The following is a 13,171-nucleotide window of genomic DNA, read 5'->3' as shown; positions in this document are numbered from 1 at the left end:
AAAAGTGACTGTGGTATGCATGCAGGGAGTGTCTAGTTAAAAATGCCGAAGCTATGTGTGGCACTGCGAGGGTAGACACTAATAAGAATAACAGCTTTGTGGGATGTGAAGGCTGAAAAACGAGAAAAAAGTGGCCAGAATGGAATCAAGAAAGGATTTTACATGAAAGAAGGGATTATACTGAGCTTGGGGGAAAAAAAAAAAAAAAAAGACAAGGGATAAGAGAGGAAAAAAAAAAGATGTAAAAAAGAAATGATGACCTTGTGAGAAGAGATTATAATTGTAAACTCAACAAAAACAGTCCTGCCCAGCACACAATTATAGTTTGACCCTGAAGCATCTGAGGTTCAAGGACGGCAGCAGTGGATAGTAGTTCATTCCTCAGCCAACAAATGTCGTAAAGAGGGGTTTATGGCGGGAGGGATAAGGCACAGTGATGGTCGGTGAAGTGAAATGAAAGGTTCAGGAGTGGTGGTGACGGATGCAGCCTACAATAGAATATCTGCGATCCAATGGATCTTTTATTTTATTAATCTACACATACACACACACACACACACACACACACACACACACACACACACACACACACACAATGTTCGTCTGTAACTTAATGAGCCTACGAGTCCGCCATAAGCTGACTAAAATAATCTCGTGTTAGCTTGATTATGTAAATAGGCTTGCCGGGTTACAAACTACTACCAGGGGCAGCAGCAACACTTGCCGAGCTAATATCACAATTATCTTTTGAGGGTTATACGAAGAAAGCATGCGTTAATTTCAGTTAGTATTACAGACACCACTATGGGCCGCTGACGTCCAAGTCGAAAGCCTGCAAGGCCATAAGCTTGTCATACAAGAGAACAGCTAATACACGCGAGCTAATATTCCTGCACTGAATCCTAGATGTTTTCAACAGTAGGTATAATGTAGGGTGTGGATGGGTTTGGGAAAATTCACATAAATCGCCCCATTTTACTCAAGCACTGTAACGTTCGTACCTTAAAACTGCCAACCGTTGTGTCATATTAGGATGGGATTACCCTATATATTCCTTACCGTCATAATAAAACAACAGTGCTAAGTTTATCAGTATGTGAAGATTTCATTACATAAGTCACCACCAACAGGACTTTTCCTATCACTTCATCGCTTCACACCCTTCCTTCCCCTCTCCCCTCTCCCATAACAACATTACATCTGTTGGCTGGGGAATGAACTACTATCCATGGCTTCAGTCCTCGAATCTCAGATGCTTCAGGGTCCAACTACGATTGTGAGCTGTGCAGGACTTATGCTATTGAGTTTATAACACTCTGAGAACAGGAAACTGTTCTGGAAATAGGTGGGAAATTTCAGAAATTACGGTTTAAAAAGGGGGGAGGGGGATGTGAGGAATGGGTCAAAGAAAACTAACAAATGGAGGTAAAGTAAAATAAAAAGAAGTTGGAAAGCATAACCAGTAATTTCAAAGACTGGTAAATGGAAATCATGACAGCAGTACAGCAATTAACATGATCGGTTTTGGTGGTGTGCTGAGACGGAATGTGTTGCCTAAAAATGTCACAAGGATAGAAGTGAAAAACACTGAGAGGAGGTTGAAGAAAGGAATGACGTAAGATACTGGTGAGGTGTATGCAGTGATGACTCTGTGAGTGCAGACAGCAGAATGAAATGACTATTGAAAAAAAAAGAGTACGAAAACTTTGATGAGTAGAACTGTACCAGGTGAAAGGAAGAAGGATGTGACAAGTGTGACATGCCAAGGCGGTCTATGTGAATGAAAAATTATCGTGGCCAAGTCTGGTAAGTGTTGTAAAGAAAGGTATATGGAAGAATTATTAGAGAGAAGGAAAGGAATATATCACAATGCCCTGTGAGTGACGAACAGGATGGCTTTGGAGTGGAAGGGGATGTGTGGATCAATTATTTGCATAATATTTGCATAATAACATTTGCATAACCTCACCCGACTACACTCCTTCAGCCCTAACTCCACTCTACTACAGTTCTTTCCACCTTCATTCACCCTGGTTTCACCCACCGCAGTCCTTCATTCCATCACCCTAACCTCACCCACTGCGGTCCTACATTACATCATTCCATCTTAATCCAACGTTATCCTTCGCTCCAAACCACACTACCCTAACCTCATTCAACCTCAATCCCTCCTTTCATCCCACACCATCCTAACCTCACCAGCGCTGTCCTTTGTTTCCTTCTTACACCATCCTAGCCACATCTAATTGCAATCCTTCACTCACCCTAATCTCATCCTCCTTCATAACATTCCACGCCTCCCTTAGACCATCCGATTGCACTCCTTCATCCTATCACCGCGATCTCATCCAAATGCAATCCCTCATTCCATCGCACGTCGCCTTCCTTCACACACATCCTCCTTAATCCCTTCAATCAGTTAATGCGTTCTTTATATCTTTACTATTTCCTAGCGCTTTTTAATGAGGTACGGAGAGACTTTTCGAACTGGGGGAATTAGATACCTCCTTCAATAACCACTTTACTGAATAAAAGTTGAATAAAGTCGTCTGGCAGCAGTAAGAACAAACTATGAATAACGTCTACACGGTGTGGAGGCTAACCCACTCAATCCGGTAACGCATATTTAGATTGTACTCTTGCAACCGCCTATTTAATTCAACTTGTGACAGACCTCTAGCGGAAAATGGATTAATGAAGGCCATATTTAACTCCTCCAACGCTAAAGGTCTCCCACATAAATGAATAATTCCTCTGGTGGTAGAAATAACATAATTCAAATACTCCTCTCTTTTCAGCAACAAAATAAAAAATACGCCACCGCAATGAGGGGCTTAAAAATCGATGCGTTTCCAAATCATACACTTTTTTTTTCCAAACCAAACAACTGTGATTGTAAACTGAGGAACACTGGCAAATGGTCGTTAGTGATATTCAAGGAAAATTAGAAGCCAATTCTATGGAAGTTATTATAGACTTAACCCTTGCACTTCTAGGATGTCTTTTCATTATTTTATTCTTGCTTTGTTTGGACGACTGTATTCGACTCAGGAGAGACTTTTAACTGGAGGGATTAGATATGGCTCCCATCAACTTCTTCACTAGTACGGTGTTCTGTGCTGCATGAAATCGTTTGGCACATGCTGGAATACGATATAAAAACTTCGTCACTGCGCTGAAGAAGTTAAAAAGAAGAGGGGAAAAAAATAAATAAATGAATAAATAAAATGAAACAGGTACCGGCACTTATAATGAGGACCTACCAGTAAGGTTCAATGTTCTAATCTTCTTACTCTCTCTCTCTCTCTCTCTCTCTCTCTCTCTCTCTCTCTCTCTCTTATCTTATCAGTGTCTATATACAGTGGGGGCGACACACTATCTCCTCATTCACGCCACTGCACACACTTCAGTTGTACACGCACGATAGTCCTTCTTTATTGATTACGTACATGTGTGCGTATATGTGGTTGTTGCACTTCTTACGTGTTACTGTTCGGTACATTCATTAGTAGTGCGATTCTACCCTACATTTAAATCACCGGTAGGTAATCCCATTGCCCAATAATTTGCGCTTCGTTAATTATAACCTTCATTCGACACACACACACACACACACACACACACACACACACACACACACACACACACACACACACTTCATTACTACCTGTACATTCGGATGAGTTCAGTCTACATATCTTGTACAGCAAATTCACACTATTTATGACTACCCCGTACACCTAAGACTCATTTTACTCAGTACCTTACACCGTAAATTTATGCTGGCCTACTCATTAACATGTAGTCCACACACACACACACACACACACACACACACACACTACGGAGTGGAATGATGTGCACACACTACTCTGCACACTTACGCAAGTATCGTATGTATTCCCACTATCTTGCACACTAGCACTACAACACATAACTCTGATGGCCTCACACTACCTTGTACACTCACACTTCGGTGTACACTTATTCTACCTTGTCAAGGACGAAGGGATGAAGGGTTTGGAGTGAAACCCCTCAAGTTAGTAAGCTGAAAATAGTGCAAAAAGGAGTTGCACCTGAAATTTTGTCAGTGATACTAACAAATCCACCTGTATATAAGCCTACAGGTATGGCGAGTGCTTAGTATCCTGAAACTGACACAGTGAGATTCTGTGCTCCAGTGGCAGATGTCTACTAGGTATTGCTTCATTTGCAGCAATTAATAAATGTGTCGATGATTGGCTGCAGTTATTTAATAGGATAATTGATTTCCCTCCTCCACGGTAAACGCCCATAAGTGCTTCATAACTGCTGTACTTTTATGATACAGCCTACTCACGCTAGCTCCTACATTCACACTACCAGTATTTACCCTGTTCACTCAACATATGTGTATCTGTCCACAAATTTATGCGAGCATACCGTAATCATCTCACGGTATGCTTGCGTTAGTAATTACAACATGGGTACATAATGCTAAAGCTCAGATTAAAGGGCAAAAAAGAAAAAAAAAACTACAGTACGCACACACTGGGAACGTACTGTACATAATGTTGGTGTACACAGCTGTGTTTTGTCTGTGCACGTATGAAAGAGTGCAAAGTGTGGGAGTAGAAACACACAGCCTCATGTACTCCCTTACTACGATCAGCACTGGCACTTTTATTAGGAATTAAACTGTTTCTTTCACTGAGCACATTCTAGTCTATAGCCTACACCTTAACCTATCCGTAATATCATTAAACATGATTTCGAGTCAGTAATTAAGTTCACAAGCTGCACTAGCCTACCAAGGTCACGATACCCTTATTAGAAATTGCAGGCTTATGGCCGTAAATGGCACAAAATTCCTTTCTAGACACAAAAACTAATATATAATACTTATCTAAGCAACAAAGAATTGTGCTGTCTATTAATGAGCAAGGTCAGGGTTACAAGGTGCATATTTACCCCACAAAAGAGAGAGAGAGAGAGAGAGAGAGAGAGAGAGAGAGAGACCTAATTATAGGCTTCTTGCATGGAAGTTGCAAACTGGATCGTGTACACCAATATCCACACAATAGCCGGTGAATTAGTACGTCCATCCACACGATTACAGCACGGAGCGTGTAATCTTGCCCATCAATAAAATTTTACCTACGCAATAACACAAATATACACTCACTACGGTACCTATTAAGCAGTACCAATGTTCTTAATTATTCACATTAAAAATGAACGATATAATCTGGATATCAATGCATAAAAGTTCTTCATGGACCACAATTACAATTTGGCCTTGTAGAAACACTGTAATTGTCGTAACAGAAGTAACATCCGGTCGACAGCATACATACACACATCCTCTCCCCCGTCACTAACCCCACACTACTGATAGCACATCCTCGGGTCGCCCTAAACGACGACTCAATTTCACAAAACACTTGTATCTCATTTCAGTTTCAAAGGAGTGAGAGGCAAACTGGGGGTTAACTGGAGAGTCGGGTTCAGCGTGGAAGAACAGAATGTCGTTTTAAAATGGTGTGTTACGAGCTCACATGACGGGTGCCACTGTGTTAACAAGCTACCCAGTATTGCACACACACCCAGCGCCACTTAGGACAGAGCGAGTAGGGAGTGGCACCTTTCCCCGCGGCACTCTTATGACTGGTAGTGCCTCCGTCTCTCTCTGGTTGGCACTCTCCCTCCCTCCCGCCCTCCCTCTCTTGCGTTCTCTCTCCCTCTCTTTCCCTCCGCTCGCTCTCTCTCACCACCCCTGCGCATGGTACCGCATTATCACTAGTCTCTGTCTCTCCGTGGCCCCCACACATCCTACATATTATCTCTACTCACCGTCATTAAATCTTGCAAAGGCTGGAACTATAAATTATGAAACACTTCTTCGGTCGATTAATGATTATTGTTACGCTTTTGAGAACAAGGTATACGCCACTAAACATTTAGCATATGATTTTATCTGAGACCGCCCGACTAAATCGTTTTTTAAGCGTACACTTGACGCTAGATTTATGTTATTACGCAAGGGTGCAACGTTACGATAGTGGCACTCTTTTTTCCTACAGCTATCAGCAATCGGTTTTGCAATACTTTACTGTACCTTACCTGCAACCTGGATCTGTCCCTTCAAATCACTGTTACACTACTACACATTAATTACGGCAACAGATATTTCAGCAACACTGCAACAGAGGAAAAATATTCCATGACGATTCCAGGCATTAAAGTAAGCACGAGCACATAGTAGCGAAGCATTCTGGCACGCGAGCTAAGCAAAACGAAGATATTCACCGGAGTAATAGGCTCCAGGGGCTCGACAATGGACTGTTACATGCTTCCCGTGTCGCAGGTACAGACCCCCTTCAGGCGGTGCCTCGCTGGGGAAAATAAACTCTGTGAATCGAAGGCACATAACCCGTCGCCACCGAAGAGGGAGAATAAACACGGGAGACGGGGATCAACAACTGTAACAGGATATCAAACATGAGGGTGGCGTCTGGCAATCCCAGCAAGCGCCCCAACGTTGGCTCAATCAGTTTTCAGCGTTAGAGAGAACGGGTTTGCTAGGTCTCAGCACACCCCTAACTGCTCTATTTTACACCCCATCCTTAGCTTCTCTCTCGCACTTCAAAGATCTCTCACTTCGGCTATCAGTGACTATGGGGATCTGAGTGTTGATGCTAGTCGCAGGGTGGAAGGTTTAGAGCACAAAATATATAAATATATAACTAAATAAAAATAATGAACTATTTGCAAGTATGTTGGCATATTTTCTTCGGTTGCAGTGGCACTGTTCCTCATTGCTAGGATTTGTGCTTAATGGTAAATACAGTATCATCATCATCATCATCACCAGAAGAGGAGGAGGAGGAAGAGGAAGAAGAAAAAGACTAAATAACAACGCGCAACATATAAAAAATGTCATAGAAGAGTGGATAATTACAAAATGCACAGCTAACTGATATATTCAGTATCGTTGCTCTGTTTATGATTAATCTGTATCCTGCGTTTAATTAGTCTATCAGCTGGCGTTACAGTGTTACCTGAACCTACAGAATTATGGAATACAAGTAAATTATTTATACCGAAGAGAAGAGAAGAAAGACAGATATTTATACCGGTTATTCTTTCCGATTTTACAAAATGATAGTCATATTCTAGTAATGCATTGCACAAGTATATCACAATACTGAGAGTTTATCTTAATGGTTCCTTTATTGACTGTTGGGGGATCTTTTGTTTCGTGCACGTACTTCCATATTCATGAAAATTTCGTCTCTTACACTGATACAGGTTTTCATGCTGATTCCAACTTTGAACTTTTGGAGGTGAATTGGATCAGCTTAAGTTATGATAATAATTAGGTTAGTCAAAAACAAATAATATTTAAGTATAAACACAGAAGATCCAAAATCGAAGTTATGCCGCCGTAAACACTTGATGAACATAATTATAAACAATGGTGGTGGATCGGCTCAGTGGCGCTGCTCTAAGCGCGGCTGTTAACGAGTGGATTTGTCAGGAGAGGAACGTGGTTTCAGGGTGGCACGCTTCCATTACTTAAAATTTGTTATTATTAACTAACCTTTTTTAAAAATATATTTCTCAAAAAGAAAAACTCATTTGAAATAAGCTTAAAATTTGTTTTAGTGACAAAAATTTACATTAAAATAGGAGAACGTGCACCAGACACAAAAGATCCGTGTTAGGAAAAAGACACCTCTGCAAACATACAGCACCTTCTTTTACAAGGTATACTTTCTTGATCCCTCTCAACCTCCCAGCACAATTCAAGCTCATCTATTTCTTTGTTCCCCATTCCCTTTCCTCCCTCTGCCCCCGACATTCACTGTTGGAAGATATTCTTAAATATTCACTGTACTCAAACCATCACTTCTACGGCACCCATATTTACAAGGTATACTTCCTCCTCCAACCCCACCCGCCCACCAAATTTCCAGCCCATCTCCCATCTCACGCATTCCTTTGTTTACGACGTCCTTTTCTTTGGCCTACATGCCATTTTCATATTAATCAACATGATTATGGTAAGAATACACATGTACCGTACATTTTGTGGTGTTTTAGTTAATACAGCTTTGCCTAGTTCGGCTTGGGTCTTCTTTGCTGAGCAGCGTGGAACTCCAGTCTGGCTTGCAGTTGATGGTTTTATTCCGAATGGCAACAATTTACAGTAACAGAAATGCTGTTAGCTTTGATTTGCACCAGTATGGAATAACTGAGCTTCGCTACGCTATAGAAACTAACACCATCATTTTCCACCCTCAGACAAGGTAAATTCCTCACCTTGAAGCCACGATCAGGTCTTGAAAATGGGGGAAACTATGGAGGTAAAAACACGGCGAATTGTGATATCCCATCAAAATTACAAGAAAACTAGAAAATATGATACAGCCACCCAAATACTACCCTAAAAAAAACTGACAACCTGGATCTAACCTACTTTAATAGTAACATTTGTACAAAAGAAAGGTCTAGCAATTCACTTTAGACTCAATAAGGAAAAAAAGGCCATATCTGGTCTAACCAACCTGACCAAGTTACTTTAATGGACCTAAAATACAACCAAATATACGGCGAACGTTGTTGTGCTTCGTTAGTGCCCTTCAGTGACAAAATCATGCAAAAAGCAATTAAAAACGGTAAATGTCACGTTGACGGTCATTTATCGGAAACGCACTTATTTCATTCTAATTTAATCGAGTACGAGTATATTCCCAAGGACGAAATCAAGGGTCATAGCGCGGCTGAGCTTGGTGAACTTTCCGTCCTTCCCTGGGTTCGAGCTCTACCGGCCGCAGTTATGGCCTGATTTCTATGGCTGAAGTATTAGACGAATCCTCTCAAGCTGACGGTGTTCCTTCGTCGTAATGGTTAACACGTTACGGGCAACCCCAAGGTCGCTGTGACCAAAAGAAAGCCACGGCTTTAGAGAAACTTCATATTTACAAAAGTATAGCCATAAAGTTGGTATCCTTGAGAAGGGCGTGCAAAATACAGAAATTCATATCCTCATCACAGCTTTGATAAAACAAGTTGGTTAGCAAATAGCGAAGAACAAATAAACACTCCTGTGTCGTACCGTCATTGGGTCGCGAAGGTAAGCAGGGAGATAGGTAGCGAGGAAGATGGGTAGCGAAGTAGGCAGGCAGGGAGGTAGAAGGGAGAGGGAGGAAGGCAGAAAAGTACCGTATAAGCAGGCAATGAGGTGAGTATGTTGGTACGCACAGTATGTAGGTATATGGGCAGAAAGGTAGGTAGGGAAGTAGACAAGGAGGTAGAGGAGGGCGTTGATGGTTCGGACACAAGACCTCGCGCCCCTATAATACAGTAGGTTCCGTGTGTTGCTCAGGAAATGCACTGTCCGAACCATCACCGCTCTCCCCTACGCAGGCAGGTAATCTTGGTAGGTAGCTAGCCTATGCTGGTGGCAAGGGACTCAGGGAGGGAAATAAAGAGGAAGTTTGGTAGAGAGCTATGTAGGCAGGGAGGTAGGTCAGGAGACAAGCAAACAGATACGATGGGTAGGAAGGCAAGTAGGTAGGTGATTTAAGGAAGTAGCACTGGCTTAACCATGTCCTCACAAACAGAGCCAAGGCCAATATTGGGGAAGCCTACTGCTGCACAGTGTACCTCTGAAATAAGTAGACTTGTTTTTGTCACACATACCGTCACCCCGATGAAGTTACCACCAAGAGTAGAACTTGCTGTCAAACTCCAAACGCACACAGTTCTCAAAGCGTCCACTCTAAACGCACGCTTCGGCGTACTAACTCCAAACGCACGTCTTGCTTTTGATATAATTTCAAATTCTTTACCTGGTCCCGAAATGTTAAGTTTGGATAATTTCAGTTAAGTTAGATAGGTAACGTTAGGTTAGGATAGGTTAAGTTAGGATTATTAGATTATGTTCAGTATGTTAAGACGACTGGGATTTGGCCTCTGGGCGCTCTAAGGTTAGGTTGAGTGGCAATCTTAGGTGGTTAGAATTAAGAGGGTCTGAGGGTGAAGCCTCCCATTTAGAGAAAGTTAGGTTGGTCGTTAGGTTTTCCATAGATATAAATGTTTGATGCACCGATGCGTCCCGTCCGCGAGATTGTCGGTAATCAACGCGTCCTGTGGGTTACAGGCAAATACCCATAAATATACTGTATGTATTGTTATCAAACCACTTTCTGCAGTCAAAATACAACGCTTAACTATTTTTATTGCATATGCACCAAAATTACCTTCTTTCAGTTTGTAAGAATATATTTGGAATTTCACTGTTCTTACATGGGTATTCGGCGACAGTGACCTTTGATGTAACGTTGCTCTGATTCGATGTTTTAATCAGCCATTCACTGTACGACTCAAGTAGCTTAAATGAAAAAAGATGTGTAACTCCATTTGCGGAGGAGTTTTCTAACAACCCGTCCTTCGGCTGGCTTTATTTTGAGGCACAGTACACGAACTGGGAACTTAATGGAAGCTAAGAATGCCATACTTACGAGGTGTGAAGCTGCTGTGATTATGAAGGAGAGTAAAGGACAAGAGAGTTTTGAACGGTATCGTTCATAACACTGTTTTCAGCCCATCTCACCCATAATAGAGAGAGAGAGAGAGAGATACTCCCTTTCCTCATCATGACCCCCCCAATAACCACCATTCCAGCCGATCCCTGGTGCTCCTTAATAACGATCATTCCTCCCTCCCTCCTCTCTCCGTCCATTTCTACTCCCGCATTTGATTTTCTGAGAACAATCCATGCCATTCAGCCTGCTCTGCTCAATCACCATGCTAGCCTTCCCACCCACTCCTCTCTCTCCACCTGTCATCTGCTTACATACCTTCAAAAACTCGTGTTTCATATCAAGACCGTATCATCAACCACCTTTCTCTCCTAAACCACTCTGTTTTCCATTTCCTTCATTTACCTCACTAATCATGGACCGAAGTAATTCATTTTACTAATTCAGGTGTTTCTCCATTTACCACCAAATCACACCAGGAGCCGCCTTCTCATATGGAAAGAATGGGTTTATGTAGTGTTGGGAAATGGGCAGAAGGTATAACGCACAACACCCATATAGTGGTAAAATGGGTGTACACTATATGTGACTCTGATGACAGAAGGTGGCATGATAAGCCAAAGAGGTGGACAGATAATGTGACAAGTGAGTGTGAAAGACAGCACAGTAGCAAAATTAATGAAGGCAAACGAAGTGACAGGGGATCAAGTTGGTTCAAACTCATATGAAGGGCATGACAAGGGTTTGGCATCCCATATTTTAATATCCCGGGAAAGCTTGCTGTATTAGAGTCCTGGGAATGGGGTAAAAAGCAGTTTAATAGTACTAGACAAGAGGTAAGAAGTACTACTGGTAACTGTTAATGTGGTGAAGGAACTATTTGTGATATTTTCTCTTTGAAATGGTGTATACCAGGTAAGACTTTAAGATGCTTTTATTAAATGAAGGAATTGGTAAACCTATTCATTCATCATACTGACCCCTTTTCCCCCCTAGATATGGGCGAAGTAGGCAGCAGAAGCACAGAAAAAGGAAAAGTATGAGAGTAGGATACCTAGCATTATGACCAGTGAAACAAGCCATCGTCATTCAGATATCATTCAAGCCCTCAGAATCCTGGCTCCACCTCGCACATCTATTAATCTGCACTTTTTTTTTTTTTTTTAAAGATGCGCTTTACATGTACCAGATGGTCACTCCATCGTCTAATTAGTTAATATCACTTACAAGATGATGGTATATCACATTGTATCCCAGGGTTGCTGCATCTGGGGTATTGCTATAGTTGTTGGAAGGGGACTCAGCACCCCATCCTCCACCTATCAACCCAGTTGCAAAGGTAACTGGTCTGAACTCCAGGGTCTTCCCCTTTATCAGCTTCTAAAAATAACTAGTTCCATCCATTCTCCTGGGCCTAGGTTCTCAGTGAAAAAAATTTTAGTGAGGGGGCAAATGGGGAATTTTTGCCCCCTCTCCATATCTCATCATGAATGCATCACAAATGTGCTATGCAGCACTAGTACAAAATTTGAGGAGATATGCAATGGCATCCCTTTTACACCTGCATCTATAGGCATGCTTTCATAGTACTGTATTTGATTCGCATTTTATATACATACACACACATATATATATATATATATATCCATCCATCCATCATCCAATCCTACGTTGCCCCATGAGGAGCGTAGGAGCCCGGGGCTAGGCAGCTGGTCCTGACATTTAAGATGAGTGAATATATATATATATATATATATATATATATAATTTGATTCACATTTTATATACATACACACACACATATATATATATACCATATATATATATGCATATATATATATACTGTATATATATATATATATATATATATATATATATATATATATATATATATCCATCCATCCATCATCCAATCCTACGTTGCCCCATGAGGAGCATAGGAGCCCGGGGCTAGGCAGTTGGTCCTGATATTTAAGATGAGTGGTTACTCCCCTCATTTCTGGGTGAGGCTGAGAACTTTTTGAAGATACTACCTATGTGCAGGACATGGGGCTGGAGCTACCTCTGTGGCTAGGGTAAGGAGTGGCTAGAGGAAGTTCCGGGAGCTGTTGCCTCTCCTGACATTGAGAGCGTGCTCCCTCTGTGCTAAAGGGTCACTGTATGCAGTACCTATTGGATAATGCTGTACAGCAAGACCTGGGCGATATAGGAGGAGGATATTCGTAGGCTCAAACAAGCAGAATTGATAATGATTAAATGGATGTGTACTGGTGATTGAAGAGCTGAGAGGTCCTAAATGTTTCAAGGGTAGGTTGCTGATGCCATCCAGCTTTGTGCCCATAAAGATCTTTTTTTTCTCTTTTCTTGCTAATGTTACTTGTCTGTTCTGGAGTGAAGGATGTTATGCTGTCTGAAAACAATTTTCTCTGCATAGGCAGTCTTTACCCTTCAACCACCCTCCTCTATTTATTTCATCTTTCAGTTTCCCCTTTACTTCTACATATTACAGCTCACCCATTTGCTTCCACCCTCCCCCCACCATAGTTGAAGAAGGTCCAGGCTAGACTGAAAATGTTACAACCTCCCAATATATACAATTTTCAGTATGTAAGCATATTTCACCTATATACTTGAATAATCAC

General features: G+C 41.6%; 1 protein-coding gene across 4 annotated transcripts in view; it reads right to left on the bottom strand.

Moving 5' to 3' along the window:
* Nucleotides 1-13,171, bottom strand: part of LOC145405374 (inactive phospholipase C-like protein 1) — a 454,317-nt gene that overhangs the window by 440,632 nt on the left and 514 nt on the right. The window contains exon 1 of one of the 4 annotated variants that reach the window (XM_080276782.1): nt 5,586-5,632. The exons of 1 other annotated variant lie outside the window; for it this stretch is intronic. The gene's annotated coding sequence lies outside the window, so the exon portion shown is untranslated. Of the gene's footprint in view, nt 1-5,567; nt 5,633-13,171 lie in introns of those variants that run through there. 2 more of the 4 variants (XM_080276779.1, XM_080276780.1) reach the window with 2 other exon arrangements.

Source organism: Coenobita brevimanus, chromosome 66 (assembly GCF_032717465.1).
Source record: "Coenobita brevimanus isolate Jiangsu-jjx chromosome 66, ASM3271746v2, whole genome shotgun sequence".
NCBI classification, from domain to species: Eukaryota; Metazoa; Arthropoda; class Malacostraca; order Decapoda; family Coenobitidae; genus Coenobita; species Coenobita brevimanus.
The sequence above is the reverse complement of the archived record's forward strand: the minus strand, read 5'-3'. Positions and strand labels throughout refer to the sequence as shown.